General features: G+C 36.5%; 1 pseudogene; it reads left to right on the forward strand.

Moving 5' to 3' along the window:
* The first annotated feature begins 2,312 nt into the window (after positions 1 to 2,312).
* Positions 2,313 to 21,463, forward strand: part of LOC112397707 (transmembrane emp24 domain-containing protein 2 pseudogene) — a 66,652-nt pseudogene continuing 47,501 nt past the window's right edge.

Raw genomic sequence — 21,463 nt, forward strand, 5'->3', positions numbered from 1 at the left:
TGGTCAGACTTTGCAAAGCAAGCTGGGAAATTCCCATGGTGCCAAGCCATTAGGCAGCATCTGAGGCTATATCCTTCCCAAGGACCTACCACAGGACCCCTTCTCCATGACTAACTTTCTCTGGGATGTAGAAACCTAGAAATGTGGCTTTGTAGAGCTATATTCTTTCTAATGTCAGGGCCCAGACACTATGTAAATTTAGGCAGCTGTTCCTAAAAGGCAGGTCTAATAATGACAGGCACATGAACTGTAGTTCTGTTTTAAAAACAGAAGACAGACTAGGTAGAAGTCAGCCTCCGAATTGGAAGTTAATAAGATCAATGCATTATAGGTAAAATTACCTATTGGCACAAGTAACTGATTCTGAAGAAATGATCATGATGTAATGATAAGACTAAAATACTCCCCAATTTCTATCTGGGGGAATTGAGAAAACTAGCCAGACAGAAGACCACAGTATTTCTCATGCTAATCAAGATGACCAGCATGCTGTCTCAGTAGTGAAATTCAAATGGTGTTGAGAAACAAAAGTTCATATAATAAGTACCGACTGCCTGAGATAATTATGTGTAGAGACTGGAATACAGTGAGCTGCAGAGCAAGAAGGGATGGAAATTTAAGTAGTATTATATGGGGGAAAGGGCATTGGGATGCTAACAGAAGTATCCATAGAGAGAAGAAGGGCACTTCACCTGGTGACCTTGACTAGATAAAAATAGATGTTACAAACATCTAGCAATTCTTGCCCTAAATGGATCTCACCGAGCAAAGTTCTGTTCTGTAACTTGGACTCTGAGTGCCCTGACCTACCAGAAGTGAGAATCCTGAGAATATTTGTTCATTCACTGACTTAACAAACATTCCTAAGTACCTCCACGTCCCAAGTACACCAGCACTAAGGCTACAGGTTAATATGGTTAACATTTTCAAGGGGTTCCTAGTCTAGTTGGACAAACAGAGAATTCAACATAAAATCATAATATGAAGAGACAGGATCTGTTAAAGAGAAAAGCATAGCATGGATTGGGAGTACAGAGAGAAGGTACATTACCCAGGCTGTGGTGGGAAGGAGACAATGAGGCCATATTAGATGGGGGGAGATCCGAATTTATCGTTAAATATGAAGATTAGAAATGGAAATAGAGGATTAGGTTGGTAAGTCAGGGCTGGCATTATGTTTAAATGAAGCAGGAGGGCATATTCAAAGCAGATGTTAAAAGCGTAGGCAATATAAAGAAGACATTGGAGAGCACTGTGTGTTTTGGGAAAATTGGAACATTATTAATAGGTTGTGTGTGAGAGGAGGTATAAAGGAGATGAGGTAGAAAGTGGTTATATCGGGAATTGTCTTATTAGCAATCTGCAGGCAGAAAGGAGGTACTGAAAATGTTAAGCAGGGGAGTAATATGGTTGAATTTGTAATTTAGATAATATTTCCATACATGTGTCCCACTCCAGATGAATTGGTATTCTGATGTGTGAATTTGGTAGATGCAGATTTCTTCCCTTGGTTGAGTCCAAGAGCTTGACGATCTTTAGGTGGGCTGGTAAAATTGAGTTTTCAAGACTTCAAACTTGAGGGCTGGACTCTGCACCTATGAAGATCCCCCATCAAGTTTTCACCTGTGAGGCCCTGCTAGAAACTGTCATCTGATCTCTCTTTGACATATCTCTATCTGCAGAAACTTGGGTGGAAAATGGAATATGCAGTTAACATTCAAAACATCATGACATGTCAGTAAGAGATTAGAGCGTGGAAATCATCCTTGGGAAAGGAAGAATCTTACCAGCATAACTTTCTTTATATGAAATCCTTTATATTTTCTAAGCTTTTAAATGGTTTCTCCTAAATAGTATGTTTGGCAATAATTAATAAAATGGTGTACCCTTTAAAAAACGTGCTACTGATGGTTAAGACTATTTCACTATAAATCTTTGTCAAGGCCTCTTAGCTAATGGATTATCCCCAGTTCTGAAATGGTATTCCCTATTTTATTTTGTATTAAATTTACAAGCTGTCTACCCAGGGTGAACAGCATGTGATATAAGATCAAACTTTTGGAGAGATGAAAAACAAGATCAAACACACACAAAGTGGGAATTATTCAAGAGGAGACTGAAAATTCATTACTTCAATTAAAATAGAATTTATGAGACACTATATGCTCAAATAAGAAAAAAATAGTATAAGACACAGTGCAGGAGCTAAAAGCTTCAAGATAAAAAAAAATCCAGAGAACAACAGACATGATGTGTGATCGTGCTCCAGGAGTACAGAGGAGAGTTACAGCAGGTGGGATGAGATTGAGAGGATGGGATTAGATGAGCACCACGAGCTGAGAAATATATTTCCTGAGCACGTGGGTGACAATGAGGATGCTAGCCAAAGTGGAGTGGGGATTCATGATGAAGGCGTTACCCCAGCCATTGGTATGCTGCTTCAAAGAGCACACATGACAGCAGGTAATTGTCACTGTATAACACAGTCAATACTGTGGAGTGTGTTTTTCAGCCTTTCAACATCATCTGACCAGCCTTGTCTACCTAGTCTTATCCTAGTAGGGCTCTGGGCCCTGCCTCTGAGGTATGTATATGCAGATGGTGAAACTCACACAGTGGGAGGGAGTCCAAGCACAGGTTACAAGAGCCCCGTCTCTGATCTGCACTTTGGATAATAAAGCTCATAAGTCATGGAGCCTCATTCCCATCATGTGCTCAACCAAACCATGTCAGTGTCCTGCGCGATGGAGCGGCAGAGTGCAAATATAAAACTACATAGAACTTTAGAACCAGCAGGGACCTGAGAGCCCATTCAGCCTAACCCTCTCATTTTACAGTTGAGGAAATGAAGGCCCCAGAGAAGTTCAGTAATTTGCTTGAAGTCACACAACTAGTGGCAGAACTGGGGCTAAAGTCCAGTTCACCAATCTCTGAGCTCAGTTCTCTTTTCACTCTATCACATTTTTTAAAAAGAAAGCTCTGTAAACATTCAAGATGTTATTCCTCCTTTCCCATATTGAAGACCCTCTTGAACATCTATGCCATCCTTTAAATTCACTACTTTTCCTGTGATGCTCGCTTAATTATCATAGTTTTAGTCCTGTGTAGAACACACATGGCCCCCGTTAGGCTGTTTATTTGGGACAAATAATACAATCTTTCTACCTGAATTTAATGCTTTGCCTCTTTCAAAACTTTTATATACATTTCTCCACTGGATTTCACAAAAGTTCTACAAGATAAGCTGGGTAGCCTTGTTCTCTTCATTTGACAATTAAAGGAAATGTACAGAGAGATTTACTGACTTTCTCTTAGTGACCGCATTGAAAGTAAAACCCCTTGATTCCTCAAATGAACAGAGGAGAGCCAATGAGAAGAAACAATAGTTGGGCATGGGCTGAGAGATGATACTTTCATCATAAAGTTCACATTTTGTCAAGCTTTGTTGTTATATACAAAAACTCTGCCCAAGTTTCAAAGCTGTACCATGGAGAGGTCCACAAACCACAAAAGTCGTATGTGAAATCCCAGATCATGCTGCTCTACCTTATACTATGCCTAAGAAGGAAAGCTCCAAGACTGATGGAAAGGGACAGGATCTGTCAGTGCATTGATGTGACTGGGCTGAAAAAGATTCAAATAGACATGATCTGTCTCTGGAGACAATTAGAAAACAGAGTGGGGGGTCATTTGTTACATCTCTGTCTTTGTTTCAAATGTGGCTGTTTAAATTTGAATTGAATGTGTTTGGGGATTTTCTACAAAGGGAGCCACTTGGAAGGCTGCCGTTTCTTGTTATCAGTCATGTTTTACTACTGCGAGGAGCAAGGCCCAGAGGAACTTCAGAGCTCAGGCACAGGTAAAAAAAAAAAAAAGGGAGGGACTGATACGCAACACTACTTTATTCCCATGGCATCCGGACTTATAGACATTGTCTTCAAGGATAAATTAAAGATTCAGTACAAAAGAAGATTCCAAGGTACTTTAAATGAGCATCATCTGAAAGGCGGAACGAGTGTCAATAAAGGGAATTAATCTACTCATATTTTTTAAGCACTCACCATTGACTGTTACTGCATGAGTTGAAAGGAATCAGAAAAATCAGACCTCATGGTGGCCCTCAGTAAGTGTACAGCTAAGTTGTACTAGCTTTAACATGCTTCTATCAACTAAAGACTAAATTATAACCCAAGTCACGGAACTGATAAATAAGTGGTACAGAAGGGTGTTGTGAACATGTAGAGAAGATGCATGGTCCATATTAAGTTAGACAGGAAGAAACAGAGTCAGTAGCATCTTTAAAGTTGTGGAGTAGCGTTGGATAATGTAGCAGCAGAAGAAGGAAAGACAAATAAGTTGGTTAGGGACACCTGCTGCTTTCTTACTGCCCCTACCTTTTGCCTTTGCAAAGCAAAATACTTACATGGTCTCCGTCTGTGATTCTAGTGCCTAAGTCAGTTCTGAATGGAAGAGGAAAGTCACTTGAACTCTTCATGCCTGGCATGTTCCCATCTGTCATAAAGAGAATCATATTTCTTGTATAGATGCCAGCATTTCGGGAAGTTTAGAAGCGATGATGTTTAGTGAAAGTCCTTTAAAATGTACTAAGTGTTATAAAATTGTGAGGAATTATTACTGGTTTTCTCTGTGTAACTCTGTAAGAGGCAACCACACTATCTGATTAGAATTGGGGCTTGCAGTTTCAATTCGACTTGATCACCCCCAAAAGAGATAGGCTTCCTTATTTCTCTGTGACAAGTGTCTTTTCACCAAGAAGAACACAGATTGGGCAAGGTTTAGCCAAATCTAGTGATAGGTGTTAACACTTGGAGTGTGATTTTAATAGCCAATAGGTATTTATAATTAATGTGCAATAACTCAATTATGTACATGTCTTTAAATTTCATAGGCCCAGTTAAGGTAAGATCATTAAGCACCCAATTGAATGTTAAACATATATGTTTGAGGTTTAACGACTCTGAGGCAGCTGCAGGATGGATTATGGGATAGTTAAAGGGCATTAGGAAAGTTGTTAATATTGTGGGGGTATTTAATTAATGTTTTAAAAAGTCTCTCCTTTGAAATCTGCCCAAAATGCTATGTGAAATCTGCTCGAGGAACAGGAGCATAATTGACAGCATTACTGTTTAAACCCAACCACACTGAAGGAGAATACAGCAAAACAGCCCTCTAATTAGCGTGAGAAATGACAACAACACAACAAAAAAAAAAAAAGTCTCCAATGACAGGTGCAGCAAATAACGGGGCTGATGAAAGATTTTGCAATTAAAGATTCTGCTATGAAGATTAATGGAGTATTATCTTAAATTATTGTAAGGTAGGTTATCAGAGACGAGTGTCTGCCTTACAAGCTTCCCTCCTCTTCTACTTCTCTTCCCTTAATTCGTTTCCATGCCTCTGAGTCCTCTTTACTATCCCTCAGTATTCAAATGACTTTTTACTTTATAGTTTTTGTATTCTTTTTCTACCTGCCCATGATCTTTCTTCCTTTTGATCTCATCTCTCATCTCTCTCTCGCTCTGTCTTACCTGGAAGGTCAAAATAAAATGGGTCCAGCTCAGTGTCAATGTTCTGTCTCTTATACCCACCATCTCACTAGGTTCTCTCACTCTACATCTAGAGTAGTTTGAACTGTAAATTCACCTCAAAGCTCAAGGATCACATAACTTTGCAATATTCAAGATGTCCTCCTTTGTTTAGTTTCCCTTTTTATTAGAATATTTATTTTTGGTGTCATAATTTCACCATTCATTCTCTCAATAGATATTTATTGGGCATATACTACATGTCAAGCCCTATTCTAGACACTGGAAGTATAACAGTAAATAAAACAGAAAAAGTCTCTATATTCATGAAATTTACATCCTAACTGAGAGAACAGAAAATAAATACGAAAACAGATGTATGGCAGGTGGTGATGGATTCAATGGAAAAAAATACTACAGAGAAATGAGGAATGGAATGCCAGGGATAGTGGATGGTATTTTAGAGTGATCTTATGAATAGTGACATTGAAACTGATATCTGAAGGAGATGAGGCAAGGAACTATAAGGAAGCCTGTTTGGTTGGAACAGCATGAAAGAAGTAAGAGATAAAATCAGAGAAGTGATGGGGGCAAATTATTTAAGGGTTTATTGGGAAAGTAAGGACTTTGACTCTTATTCTGGATGATATAGAAAGTGACTAGAGGATTTTGACCATAGGAGAGATATAAGCAAGTTAAGTTTTGGAATCACTATCCTAGCTGCTATGGAGTGGGCCCTTGTAGTGGTTCTGGAGAAGAAACAGTAATAGATAATAGAGAAGAGAATTAATAGTGGTTTGGAGCTGGGAGGCTGTAGTACAGGTGCATGACAAGAGGTCAGATTCTAGATGTCCTCTAGAGGTAGAACCAATAGCATTAGGTGACAGATTTATTTTTTAATTGAAGTATAGGTGATTTACAATGTTGTGTTAGTTTCTGGTGTACAGCAAAGTGATTCATATATATATATATATATATGTTGTTTATATATAGTAGTTTGTATCTGTTAATCCCAGACTCCTAACTTATCCTTCTCCCACCCCTTTTCCCCTTTGGATACCATAAATATGTTTTCTATGTCTCTGAGTCCATTTCTGTTTTATAAATAAGTTCATTTGTATCATATTTTAGATTCCACATATAAGTGATATCCTATGATATTTGACTTTCTTTGTCTGACTTGTTTCACTTAGTATGATAATCTCTAGATCCATCCATGTTGCTGCAAAAGGCATTATTTCATTCTTTTTTATGGCTGAGTAGTATTCCATTGTATATATGTACCACATCTTCTTTATCCATTCATTTATTGCTGGACCTTTAGGTTGCTTCCATGTCTTGGCTATTGCAAATAGTGCTGCTGCTTTTGTTTCTATTACCTTGGGAGACTGACCTAACAAAACATTGTTGTCATGTCTATGACATGACACCATTTGCTGACAAATTGAGTGACTCTAAACTTTTAGAACTAAATTAGAAGACTGAAATTGCCATTTACTGATGATGAAAGTTTAGTGGGGAAAAGACTGAAATTGCCATTTACTGATGATGAAAGTTTAGTGGGGAAAATCAAGGATTTCTTTGTGGACATGTTAAATGGAGCTATGAAGTAGGCAGTTGGATACAGGAATCTGGATTTCAGGGGAACTTCCAGGATGAAAGCAAATATTTGGAAACCATTGGCATATGGATGGTATTAGAAGCCATGAGCCTGGATTATATTACCTAGAGAGATGGAGAAGATGGGAGGTCCTGGAACTGAGCCTCTATAGGTTTGAGAAATAGGAGGAAAGAAACAGAGAAGACTGAGAATGAACAGCCAGGCAGAGACAAAACACACTAAGAAAAGAAATAAGAAAGTGTTTCAAGTGGGAGGAAATGATCAATTGTGTCAAATGCTGCTGATGGGATGAGTAAGATGAAAACTGAGAAATGTGTATTGGTCTAGCAACATCACTGGTGACCTTGTCAGGAGCTATTTCAGTGAAGTCTTGGGTTAAAAGACTGATTAGCATGTATTAAAGTGAGACTAGAAGAACTGGAGATAGTGAGAATATAAATCTCTTTGAAGAAAAGTTGCTCTAGAAAAGAGCAAATAAATGGAGTAATACATGGAGAAGGATGTGAGATCAAGAAAAAATATTTTTTTTAAAGTTGAGAGATATTATAGCGTATTTATATGCTATTCAGAATAGAGGAAACTTATGAGGTAGGGTAGAGAAGGGGTACTGCTAGAGTATTGTCTTTGAGTAGGCAAGGGAGGAAGGGACCTGTTGCACAAGCCATGGAATGGGGTTTAGATGTGACCATGGTCAATTCATTCATAGCAGCAAAAAGGAAAACAGAGTATGTGGGCATAGATAAGGACAGTTTTGTAAATGGGATAATGGAAGAGTGTGGGCATTCTGTTCTAATTGCTTTTACTTTTTTGTTTATATAGAGTTAAATAGCAAGTAAGGTCGTCAGCTAAGAAGGAGAATGAGGAAGAAGGAGCTGGAGGTTAGGGGACAAAGGAGAAGGTAGGAAATACTCATGAGGAAAGAGGAAAAGGAAATAGACTGAGGAAATATAGCAGGATTGCTGAGTGATGTTAATAGTCTGCTTGAAGCTAGTGGTCATGAATGTTAAAGTGACATCAAAAAGGATGGTTGTGGGTGTTTTCCTGGGTAAGTGTGGGTGCAGGGTAGGTAGAGAGCTGCATATAACTAGGTTTGGGATTTTTGTAAAGTAAGTGTAATAATGACAGAGAGGGACAATGGAGATGAGGGTATACACAATGATAGGTTTTTAAAAATAATAGGTGATAGAATTTAAGCTAGGTATTGGTAGGAGGGATGAAAGATCATAAGGGGGAGGAAAGGACAATTAAAAGTTGGTATGACCTTCAGATTTCATGTCCCAGTGGAAGGATTGATTGCTAGAATTTGATGCAAGGAGAAGTAAGATGGAAGAATAAAAGGTGGTAGTTAGATAATGACCAAGGTGTCCGAAGATGACTGTAACAAGGAGGCATAGCTGATGGTGTGCACTGATGGCATAAAAGTCCTCCCTGGATAGTGTAAAGGGAGGAAGGCTGTTATGATGGTCCAGAAATGGAAGCAGCAAGAGGAGTGAGAAGAGTATCTATCCCACCTGATGGTATTGGGGGAGGAGTTGGAGGGGAAGAGAAGCCTCTACAATAGGAGGGGGTTACAAGGGAACTGATATCCTCAGGAGAGAGTTAGTGTAGGTTCAAGTTAGACCAAAAGAGGAGGATATTTTGAGAATAGCTTGAAAATAGTTTATTTCTTACCTTATGATAATGATAGACATAAAGGGCAAGATGAGGGAGCAAAAGTTCCATAGGACACAAAAGAAAGCTATTAGGCAATAGGCAGGATTTGGAAATGGAGTTCTGTAAGGGATATCCAGAGTATGGGTATTGGAATAAGAGTATTGGGCGGGGGTGGGGGGGGTGTGTGATAAATTACGTGAGACTCTTGTACTGATTTCCAGAAACAGTGATAAACCATTAATCCCGACAGCAAGAGAAATGGTGGTGGTGAGGCTATGGACGCTGATCTGAAGTAGGGGCAGGAAAGAAAGGTAGAATCTTGCCAAGACCTAAAGGAACTTTGAGCCCTCAAATTTACTCCATTCATATGTTCCATAATCTAAGACTAGAGGGGCTACATGTCGTGCTGAGAACCACTGCTGTCAGCACCAGCTGTCCTCCATCTCAGGATATTTTAATGGCCTTGCTCACCACAGCTCAAAAAGTAAGACCCAATATTACCACTGTGGTACATGGGAAATGAGAGGACTACAGAAGCAGGTGATGAGGGGAAAATAGAGTTAATGACCAGAGAAGCTCATAAATGGGCCCTGCTGGTGGCTCTGGGCACTTTTGGTGGGCAGCACTAGATCTTTAGCAGGGAGTAATCATCACAGGTGCCACCAAGGAGGAGTGTGAGTCACTCAGGACTAAAGAATCAGGATAATAAAATAGCATAGTGCCTTGAAGCCAATTACCATCGGCTACCATTATATATATATAAAATACACATATGTATTGTGTACATATAACATGTATATTCACATATATATGAATGTGTATATATGTATATATACATGAATATCCCATGAGAAAACAATCACTATAGACTATTTGTAGGCACTAATTCTGTGACTATGTAAAAATAACATGAAAATAACCTTTCACCTCTGTGTGTGCAAGAGTGTATCATGGTAAACTCGCACATTGCACATGTCTAGCTCTTCCCATAGGGCAAGACAGTTCTATGATTTGCACTTTCTTTCTGCCTTTTCCAAGATACACAACTGGCCACCAGGAGAGAGGTCAAATTCTGAGTGCCCTTTAGCCTGAGTTGAACTATTTCCACCAAGCTATTCACTCATCTTCAGACTCCGCACACTGTACTTCACTCACTCCCAATCCAGATTGCTAAAACGACAATACAGGGTGACCATGGAACCCATTATTTCACCAGCAACACAGGGAACATTTTTTTACCTGATCAAATGAGATTCAGTTACATGTCAAGGAAAACTGGCATAAGCAGCTTTTCATTTAATAAAACCTAAAGTGACAAGAGTCCTGAATAGTTCCCTTAGAAGCTATTTTAAGTGGACAGCCCTTCCCCACAAAGCCCCGTGAGTGTGGAATAACAAGTTAATTTTAGCAAGCACTTTTTAACCTACATTTGGGGACAAAAATGCCAGGAAGCCTATTATATAATTGAAGTAAAATGAAATCCTCTGGGTGTGACAAAAATGTTGTCTGTCTCAAGTTACTGTAAATGGAAAAATGATATACCGAAGAGCTTGGTATTTCAGAAGTCCAATAGTGAGAAACTTTATTTGCTGAGAAGGCAAATTAGGGCACCTGGATGTTAAAGAACACTTGACACTCTGGGCCATGGAGGCTGCTGGAATGTTCCTATTGGCTATTTACTGTCCCAAGTTGTATTAAGCTTTCCACTGGAAACAGTATTTCCATAATGAAGTATGAAGATCCAAATCCTAATTTGTTCATCTGTCAGAACTCCTAAGGGTCCTAGATCTGCTTTAGCCCTGAGCTCTTTACAAAGTAGAGAGACCAGCATAAGGGAATCAAAATTTCATTGTACCTTCCTTACCCGCATTCAGTATTCAAGCTGATTATATTCATAGTTATCTGATCCTGTCCATTCTCTGGCACTACCACTCTGATACCTACCACTTGTCTCTAGCCTCCTGTCTCCTTTTCAGACCTCAGGTGGCACTGTAGAGTGCCGGCTTACCCACTTGAGAGAGGGTGACCTTAGCCAGGTTACAGGATCTCTCTAAAACTCTCTCTAAACACCTGTAATTTGATCTCTATAAACACCTGTAAATAAGTTTGAAAAAGAAGGCAAAAAATGTTTATTTTAAATAAAATAAAATAAAATAATGAAGCCAAATCCGGCCTTTGTACCCTGACACCAAGTTAAATCTTGGAGACAGAGTTTTGGGCAAAGTAGAAAAGAATAGCTTTATTGCTTTGCCATGCAAATGGGGCCACAGCAGGCTAATGCCCTCAAAACTGTGTGTCCCAACCTGGAGGGGGTAGTGAGGAGTTTTATAGTAATGGTTCAAAGAGGGTGTGATCAGCTCATGGACATTCTTCTGATTGTTTGGTGGTGAGGTAAGTGGGAGTCAGCATCATCAACTGGTCTAGTGTCTTCTTGTTCCAACTGGTCTAGTGTCTAAGCGCTTGTAGACAGCATACAGTTAACTTCTCCTACCTGGGGCGGGGATTTCAGTATCTGCAAAACAGCTCAAAGACATTGTTATGTATATCCCTTGACGAGGAACCAGGACCCTGCTCCAAGGCTGCACTATTGTTACTTGACTGTTTCTCCCTTGTCTCTCAATCACCTCCCTTCCCTAATTAGCAACTGTTTGAACCTGCTCCTTGGAACTCAGAAAAGGTCATGGAGGCTGAATGAAGCCTATTTCCTGTAATCAAGAATTGGGGGACACAGAAAGGTTTTGGTGCCCAGGAGTCCCACAGGGTCCTGCTTGATTTCAAAAGTATTAACTTCACATTGTTGCTGAGTAAATCAAGTAAGAAAAATATAAGATATTTTGTAAATTATAATATGTTATACAAATGTAAACAATCTTCTTTTTTAATGTGATCTGACTTCTTCAAAAACCAAACTGCCAACCAAATTCCGACCTTAGTCTACTCTCTGCTTGAACTTAGTAACCAGTTTCTTTCCTGATGGAAGTGAATGTCCCTGGAAGATGGTTCTCTTAACTGACCAGAGCTACGTTGTACATAGCTTCCATTCCTCCACTGCCTTAGCTTCGGTCCACCCATTGTCCACCCACAGTTTCCTGAAATGCTCTGTAAAAGTCACTAATATTTTGTGTCCTTCTGAAAAGATTTCATAATACTGGAAACCCCTGCTGTATAAGAAAGCCATGATAAAAAGTGATATAAAAATATATGGCAATTTATCTTATGATCTTTCATTGGAAATCCATCAGAGCCCTTGAGATAGGAAATATTATTCCAGGTTTTCATATGAAAAAAAAAGGAGACTTATAGAAGTTAAACGTGTTGCTCATGGACTATATTTTCATGACACTTTCTTGAGTCAGGAAATCTAGGATTTATTCACCAGGTTTCAGCAAGTATCAGATGGCACACACAAGCTAGGTCATTGAAGAAAGTTTAATAAAGGGATTAGTTATAAAGAGCTAGGCAAGGCTTAGGGAAGCCAAGAAGGGATGGTGCAGTACCTTGGGCTAAGCAACAAAAGGGAGTTATTACCACTTTCAGACATAAAGGGCAAGAGAGCAATCTGTTAAAGGAACCTGAAGAGAGAGTTATATGGAAAGTCTGTCTACTGAACACAGTTGTGCAGGGAAATACTCAGAGAAGCAAATTCTGCAGCCTTATTCTCCAGTCTCATTCCTTCCTCCTTGATTCCTTGCTGTTGTCTACCATTGTCTGAACACAACTGGAAGCCAGAGGCCAAGGGCCCAGAACAGTATAGCGATGAATGGAAAGAGGATCTAGAGGGACAAATGAAAGCTACATGGGGAAAGTGATCACACTTGCCCTGGAACCTAGATACCACACCAGTTTCTCTCTCTGTCTCTCTTTTTATTTTCAAATAGTTTTAGATTTACAGAAAAAAATTGCTCAGATAGTCCAGAAAGTTCCCATATACCCAACATCCAGTTCCCCTATTATTTCTTACCTTATGATAATGATACATTTGTTGCAACTAATAAACTAATCTTGATACATTGTTATTAATTAAAGATCATACTTTATTTAAAATTTTTTGGTTTTTACATAATGTCCTTCTTTTTTGGTATAGTATCTCACAGGATACCACATTACATTTAGTAGTCATGTCTCCTTGGATTCTTCTTGGTTATGACCATTTCCCATGAAAAATCCTTAATCCCATCATCTGCCATCTATTTACTTACTTGTTCAATTCAAATATGCATGTATAGTGGTTTCAGAATTTTAACCCAACTCCTATGGGAAACTTTACCAACTAGAGTACAGTGCTTCCGTACAGTTCCCTTTGCCTTTAGTATAACAGACTCCACTCATTTTCAAAATTAGTTAGATCAGCACGTTTTTCCCCACTCCATTCCATGAGGTTGTTTCATATGTTTGTAAAACAATTAAATCATCACATTCAGCATTTCATCCTAGGATCCTCTAACCTCCTAAAAAATGATTGCATACATCAAAGTTTACCTTTCATGTGTAAAATTTCTATGGGTGTTGACAAATGCACACTGTCATATGTCTACAATTAAAGTATCATACAAATAGTTTCACTGCCTTAAAATATCCCCTATACTTCATAGATTTAACTTCCCATCCTTCAAATCCCTGGAAATCACTGATCTGTTTACAATGTCTTCTCCCACTGTGTGGCTTGATTTTCATTTTCTCAAGTCTCCTTCACAGAGCAAAAAAGTTAATTTTAATAAAAACCATTATAGCAAATTTTTTCTTTTCTTTCATGGATCATGCATTTGGTGTTACACTTAAAATCTTATCATCAAACCTAAGGTCATAGAGATTTTTCACTATGATTTCTTCTAAAATTTTTATAGTTCTGCATTTCACATTTAGGTCTATGAATCATTTAAAATTAATTTTTGTATATAGCATAAAGTTTGTGTCCAGGTTAACTTTTTTTTTTTTTTTTTGGTATATGGACATCCAGTTGTTCCAGCACCATTGGTTGAAAAGGTTATTCTTTATCCATTGAGTTACCTTTGTACTTTTTTCAGAAAGCAGTTGATTTAAAACTAATAAATAAATTCAGCAAGTTGCAGGATACAAAATCAACACACAAAAATCAGTTGCATTTCTATACAATAACAATTAATAATCAAAAAAGAATATTAGGAAAACAATTTCATTTACAATAGCATCAAAGAGAATAAAATATCTAGAATAGACTTAACCAAGAAGGTGAAAGTCACACTGAAAACTACAAATCACTGCTGTAAGAAATTGACACAGATAAATGGAAAGACATATCATGCTCATGGATTAGAATATTTAAATTTGTTAAGATGTAAATATACCATAAGCAATCTACAGACTCAATACCATCACTAACAAAATCCTAACATTTTTTGCAAGAATATGAAAATTCAGCCTAAAATTCATATGGAATATCAAGGGACCCCAAATAGTCAAAACAATCTTGAAAAAGAAGACAAAGTTGGACTTCTATTTTTCTGATCAAAAGCTTACTACAAGACATGGATGGGCCTAGAGACTGTCATACAGAGTGAAGTAAGTCAGAAAGAGAAAAACAAATATCATATATTAACACATATATGTGGAATCTAGAAAAATGGTATAGATGATCTTATTTGCAAAGCAGAAGTAAAGACACAGGCATAGAGAACAAATGTATGAATACCAAGGGGGAAGGGAGGGTGGAGGAATTGAGAGATTGGGATTGACATATATACACTATTGATACTATGTACAAAATAGATAACTAATGAGAAGCTACTGTATAGCACAGGGAACTCTACTCGATGCTCTGTGGTGACCCAAATGGGAAGGAACTCAAAAATAGAGGAGGTATATGTATACATATAGCTAATTCACTGTGCTGTACAGTAGAAACTATCACAATATTGTAAAGCAACTATACTCCAATAAAAATTAATTTTAAAAAACTTACTACAAAGCTACAATTATCAAAACAGTGTGGGGCTTCCCTGGTGGCACAGTGGTTGAGAGTCTTCCTGCCGATGCAGGGGACACAGGTTCATGCTCCAGTCCGGGAAGATCCCACATGCCACGGAGCAGCTGGGCCTGTGAGCCATGGCTGCTGAGCCTGCGCGTCTGGAGCCTGTGCTCCGCAATGGGAGAGGCCACAACAGTGAGAGGCCTGCATATCACGAAACACAAACAAACAAACAAACAAACAAAAAACAATGTGATATTTTCATAAAGACAGACATATAGACCAATGGAATAAAATAGAGAGCCCAGAAATAAACCCTCACACTTATGGTCAAATGATTAGTGATAAGGTGCTTTTTAATGGAAAAGAGACAGTCTTTTCAAAAATGGTGCTCAGAAAACCTAGATATCCATATGCAAAAGAATGACGTTGGACCCTTACCTTGCACCACATACAAAAATTAACTCAAAATGAATACAAACCTAGACATAAGAGTTAAAACTATAAAACTCTTAGAAAATAACATAAGGGAAAAGCTTCCTAACATTGGATTTGACAGTGATTTCTTGAATATGACACCAAAAGCATAAGCAGCAAAATAAAAATATATAAATAGAATTTTATCAAAGTTAAATATTCTGGTGCTGTGTTTTGTGTTGTGCTAAGATAACCACTAGAATGCAAGAAAGTATTTACAAATCATATATGTTAAAAGGGATTAATATTTATAATATATAAAGAACTCTTACAACTCAACAAAAACAAAACACAAACAACCAGATTTTAAAAATGAGCAAGGAGTTAAAGAGACATTTGTTTAAAGAATATATACAAATAATCAATAGGAAGATGAAAAGATGTTCAATATCACTAATCATTAGGAAAATGCAAGTCAGAACTACAATGAGATACCATTTCATACCAATTAGTATGGTTATTATAAAAAAAAAAGAGCAAATAATAAGTGTTGCTGAGGATGTGGAGAAATTGGAACTTTTGTGTATTCCTGGTGGGAAAGTAAAATGGTATAGCCACTGTGGAAAATAGCATGGCAGTTTCTCAAAAAATTAACATATAATTACCATATTATCCAGCAACTCCACTTTTAGGTGTGTACTCAAATAAGTGAAAGCAGAGTCTCTAACAGAAGCTTGTATACCAATTCCATAGCAGCATTATTCATAATAGCTAGAAGGTGGAAAACAATATGAATGTCTGTTGACTGAATGGATAAAGAAATTATGGCATATAAATACAGTGAAATACTATTCAGCCTTAAAAAGGAAGGCAATTCTGAAACATGCTACAACACGGATGAACCTTGAAGTCATTCTGTTAAGTGAAATAGCTCAAACAAAAGAAGACAAATATTGTATGATTCCACACATATGAGGTACCAAGAATAGTCAAATTCATAGGGACAGTAAGTAGAATAGTAGTTATCAGGGGTTTGGAGAAAGAAATAATGAATAGTTATTGTTTAATGGAAACAGTTTCAGTTTGGGAAGATGAAAAAGTTCTGGAGATGGATAGTAGTGATGGTTGCACAATGATGTAAATGTAATTAATACCACTGAGCTGTACACTTAAAAATACCTAAAATGGTAAATTTTGTTATTTATATTTTACCACAATTTAAAAAATTAAAAATAAATTAGTTTATTATATTTGTAGGGGTGTAATTCTGAGTTCTCCATTTTGTTCAATTAACCTATGTGTTTATTCTTTCCCCAATACCACACTGTCTTGTTATTGTAGCTTTACAATAAGTCTTGAAATAAGGTTGTGATAGTTTTCCAACTTCTTCAGAACATTCTGTATAAACTTTACAATCAGTTTGTTGCTATCTAGAAAAGAGCTTGCTGAGATTTTTATTGGGATTACATTGAATTTCTAGATCAAGATACAAATAATGGGCAAGATATACTTGCACATCATGTTTTCATGATTGAAAGACTCACTATTGTTAAGATGCTAACACTGCCTAAAGCAATTGTTAGACTGAATACAATCCCTACCAGATTGGGGAAGTGTATCTCTATTTCTAATCTGCTGAGTGTTTTTATTATAGAAGTGTTTTGGATTTTGTCACATGCATTTATTTTGTCAATTGATAAGATCATACAATATTTATTTTTAGCCTGTTGATATGTTAGTTACATTAACTGATTTTTGAATGAGTCTTGAATATCTAGAAAAAAATTATTTGGTTATAGTGGATGATTCTTTTTATACATTGTTGTATTCAATTTACTAATATTTTTTGTTGACTATTTTTGCATCTTGGTTCATGAGAGATATTCATCTGGAGTTTTCCTTTTTTTTATAATATCTTTATGTAGTTTGGGTATTAAGAAAATGCTGATCTCATAGTATAAGTTGGGAATGTTACCTCTGTATCAATTTTCTGGAAGATACTGTGAAGAAGTGGTATTATTTCTTTTATAACCATCTGGGCCTGGTACTTGTATTTTCTTCTTTGGAAGGTTATTATCAATTTAATTTGTTGAATAAGTATAGAGCTAGTCAGGTTATTTATTTTCCCTCTTGTGAGTTTTTGTAGTCTGTGTCTTTCATGAAATTAGTCCATTTCATCTAAGTTATCAATTTTGGGGGGCATAGACTTGTTTGTAGTTTATTATCTTTGTAATGTCCATGTGTTCAGTAGTGATGATGCTCATTTTTAATATTGATAATTTATGTCCTTTGTCTTATTTCTTGGTTTTCTTGGCTAGGAGTTTATCAATTTTATTGATCTTTTCAAAGAACCAACCTTTGGTTTCATTGGTTTTCTCTATTGTTTTTCTCTATTCAGATTCATTGATTTCTGCTTTAATTTTTATCATCTATTTTCTTTTGCTTCCTTTAAGCTCAAATTGCTATTCTTTCTCTAGTTTCCTAATATGGAAATTTTGGTTATTTATTTTAGATCTTTCTTCTTTTCTAATATATGTATTTAATGCTATGAATTTCCCTCTAAGCACTGCTTTCACTGCATCTCACAAATTCTGATAATTTGTATTTTAATTTTAATTTAGTTAAAAATATTTTAAATTTCTCTTGAGACTTATATGACCTATAGGTTTTCTAGAATTGTGCTAATTTCCAAATATTTTTCAGCTATATTTGGATTATTGATTTCTATTTTAATTCCTGTTTGCTCTAAAAATATACTTCATATGATTTCTACTCTTTAAAATTTGCTAAGAGGTGTTTTATGATCCAGAATGTGGTCTATCTTGGTGATTATTCCATGTGAGATGAGGAGAATATGTATTCTGCTGTTGTTGGATAGAATTTTCTCTAAATGTCAGTTAAATCAAATTGATTGATGGTATTATTCAGGTCATCTATATCCTTACTGATTTTCTGCCTTCTTGATTTAGCAATTACTGGCAAGGATTTTGAAATCTCCAACTATAATGGTGGAATTTTCTATTTCTTCTTTCAGTTCAAGCAGACTCACCCCATGTATTTTGATGTTCTATAGTTAGGTGCATACATGTTTAGGTTTGTATGTCTTCTTGGAGAATTGATCTCATTATCATTATGTAATACCCCTATTGATCTCTGATTATCTTCCTTTTTCTGAAGTTAGCTTTGTCTGAAATTAATATAGCTACTTCAGATTCCTTTTGATTAGTATTAGCATGGAATATCTATCTCTATCCCTTTTTTACTATTTCTTATTGTGGTAAAAAAGATATATAACATACAATTTACCATTTTGAGTGTACAGTTCTGTGGCATTAAGTACATTCATATTGTTTTGCAAACATCACTACCATCTCTCTATAGAATTTTTCATCTTTCCCAACTGAAACACCTTACCTCTTATACACTAACCACCTCCATTCTTTCTCCCCAGCCCTGGAAGCCATCATTCTATTTTCTGTCTCTATGAATCAGACAATAATAGGTACCTTATATAAATGGAATCATACAATATTTGTCCTTTTGTGACTGGATTATTTGACTTAGCATAATGCTGAGGTTCATCAATGCTGTAGCATGTGACAGAATTTTCCTCCTTTTTAAGGCTGAATTATATTCTACTGTATGTATACACCACCTTTTAAAAAAATTCATTCATCTATCAATGGACGCTTGGTGGCTCCATCCCTTTATTTTTAGCCAACCTGATTTTTTTTTAAAGTGTTTCATATTAACAACATACAGTAAAGTCTTGTCTTTTTTTTAATCCATGTTGACAACCTGTTTTGTAATTGGTATATTTAAACCAGTCACACTTAAATGATGATTAATATAATTGGATTAATATCTACCATGTTTGTAACTTTTATATCCATTACATTTGTTCTTTATTTCTTGTTTTCTCCTTTTTTCCTGCCTTCTCTGATTTTAATTGAGTACTTGATATAATTCTATTTTACTTCCTCTTTAGCATATAAATTATACATCTTAAACATTTTAGTGGTTTTTCCATGGTTTATAATATACATTTATAACTAATTTAAGTCCACCTTAAAATAACACTATATCACTTCAAATGTAATGTGGTAACTTAGAATATTCCAAATTCTTTGTTATGCTAGTGCTACTATCACCCAGTACATCATTGTTATTACAGTTTTAAACAAACTTATTTATCTATATTATTTTCTTTTTAGTAAAAAAGTCTATTTAGTTGAATACCCACATTCTATCCGCTTTGTGATATAACATATCTCTCAATTTTTTTATATCAGTCACCATAAGCTTAGTGAATCATATCACTTTATAAATTAAAGTCATACCATTTCCCACTAAAAACAAAGATGACTAATAAAGTAATTTGTTTGCCAATGTTATTTTTTCAGACAACTGGACTGGTTGACTTTCCACGGCTGTACAGACTGACCATTTGCGGGTCGATGGTTAAGATCTATTGATTCAATTTCTTCAATCCATTTCAGACATTATGTTTTCTGGAATAAATGGCCCATGTCTGTATAGTTTAGTAGTTATGACAAGCATATCAAACTGATCATTCAGCAATAAATCCTTTGCTTCGTAAGTGGTTCCCAACCTAGAAATGGGTGTGGTTCCAAAAGTTAATTCTAAACTAGTTGTTTAAAACTTAGAATGCATAACCAATAAAGAGGCTTAAAAACAAGAGTTAAATTCTTAACTAGAGTGTTGAAAAAAAACAAAACAAAACTTGATTAACCCATGTCTTGTGTTTCTAGTACTGGAGACAAAATATGTATTTTGAGTTGTAATCTGGTAATCGAGGAATGCATGCATTCTTCTATGTTTCAGTTAACAATAATGTTAGCTGTTGTGAAAAACAAACACTAAAAGATATAATTGCTCAAACATGGCATAAATGTATTTCTCCTTGTAAAGTTTAAAAATGATAGTTCTGACTGGCCCTTCTCCAAGCAGTGATTTAGAGTTCCATGTCCCTTCTTTCTTACAGTTTTTTCAATTTTCAACACCTGGCTTCCACGGTCACTGAGTTAATCTGCCTGAAGCTGAGGGATGGGAAAAGTGCATGTAAATGGAGTCCAGTCTGATGAAAGAGGACAAAGGGAAAGTGGGTGAAAAGGTTGCCACTCAACTCTAGTCCCAATAAGGAGCTGAGGTGAAAGCAAAGAGAACAACTTATTTTAATCTTATTTGATCTGCCAGGAATATTCAACTCTCGATCTCTATATCCTTCTTGAAATACCCTCTTGGTTTTCACATCACAAGACTCTTCTGGTTTTCTTCTGCTTTGATTTCCTTTTTACCTTCATGTGTTATTTTTCATTAAGGCTTGGCTCTAGGCCTTCTTCACTGTTTACTCTTTATTTTTCATTAGATATGACATCCACAACCTTATCTTCAGTTATCACTTGTATTCAGATGATTCACAAGTTTATATCCCCAGCCGAGAACTTCTCTCTGTATCGACCCTATTTATATAGCTTCCTAGTTAGTATCTCCTCTTGGAAGTCTTGAAAGCCCTTTAAGCTCAACATTACCCTAAAAACCTTACTCTCCACATTTGTACTATATCACCAAGTCCAGTGGATTCTAGACTAGAGTCTGGCTACTCAAAGTGTGTTCTGAGGACCAGAAGTTGCCTCTGTGTGAGGCTTGTTAGAATAGTGAATTCTAGGTCTATCTGCAGGCTCCATGGCAGACCTACTAAATCAGGATCTACATTTTGACAAGATTCTCAGGCGATTCACAAGCACATTAAAGTATCAGAAGCATTGTAACAGAAGACTCAAATCCATCCGACTTCATCTTTACTTCCAGTCCCTTAGCTACCATTCTTACCTGGTCTACTGCAATAGCTTCCTGACGTGAATATCTTCACGTGTTCTTAATTTTCTACATGAGTATTACCTTTCTATCCAGAAGCCAAAACGTTCATCTCTAAAACACAAATAGAATTATATCAGCCCTTTTACAAATACTATATCTTAAAGAAAGACAAAAATCCCAACTAATTATGAGGGCTTCCAAAAATCTGTACCCTGGCAACCATTTCATCTTCATTTCATATCACTCAAATGTCCCATGTATTTTTCCATCACTGGACTTTTGCCTATGATGCTCTCTATGGTTCCCCTATTTACTTTCACCACATTTAGCGCAACTGTATTCTTCAGATCTCAATTCATAATTGCCTGACAGTCAAGGTTAGGTCAGTTTCATTTGTTGTATATTCTTATGTACTATTTCTTTATAGACATTTCTCCCTCA

This window comes from Neophocaena asiaeorientalis, unplaced genomic scaffold (genome assembly GCF_003031525.2).
Source record: "Neophocaena asiaeorientalis asiaeorientalis breed wild unplaced genomic scaffold, Neophocaena_asiaeorientalis_V1.1 scaffold283, whole genome shotgun sequence".
NCBI lineage: Eukaryota > Metazoa > Chordata > Mammalia > Artiodactyla > Phocoenidae > Neophocaena > Neophocaena asiaeorientalis.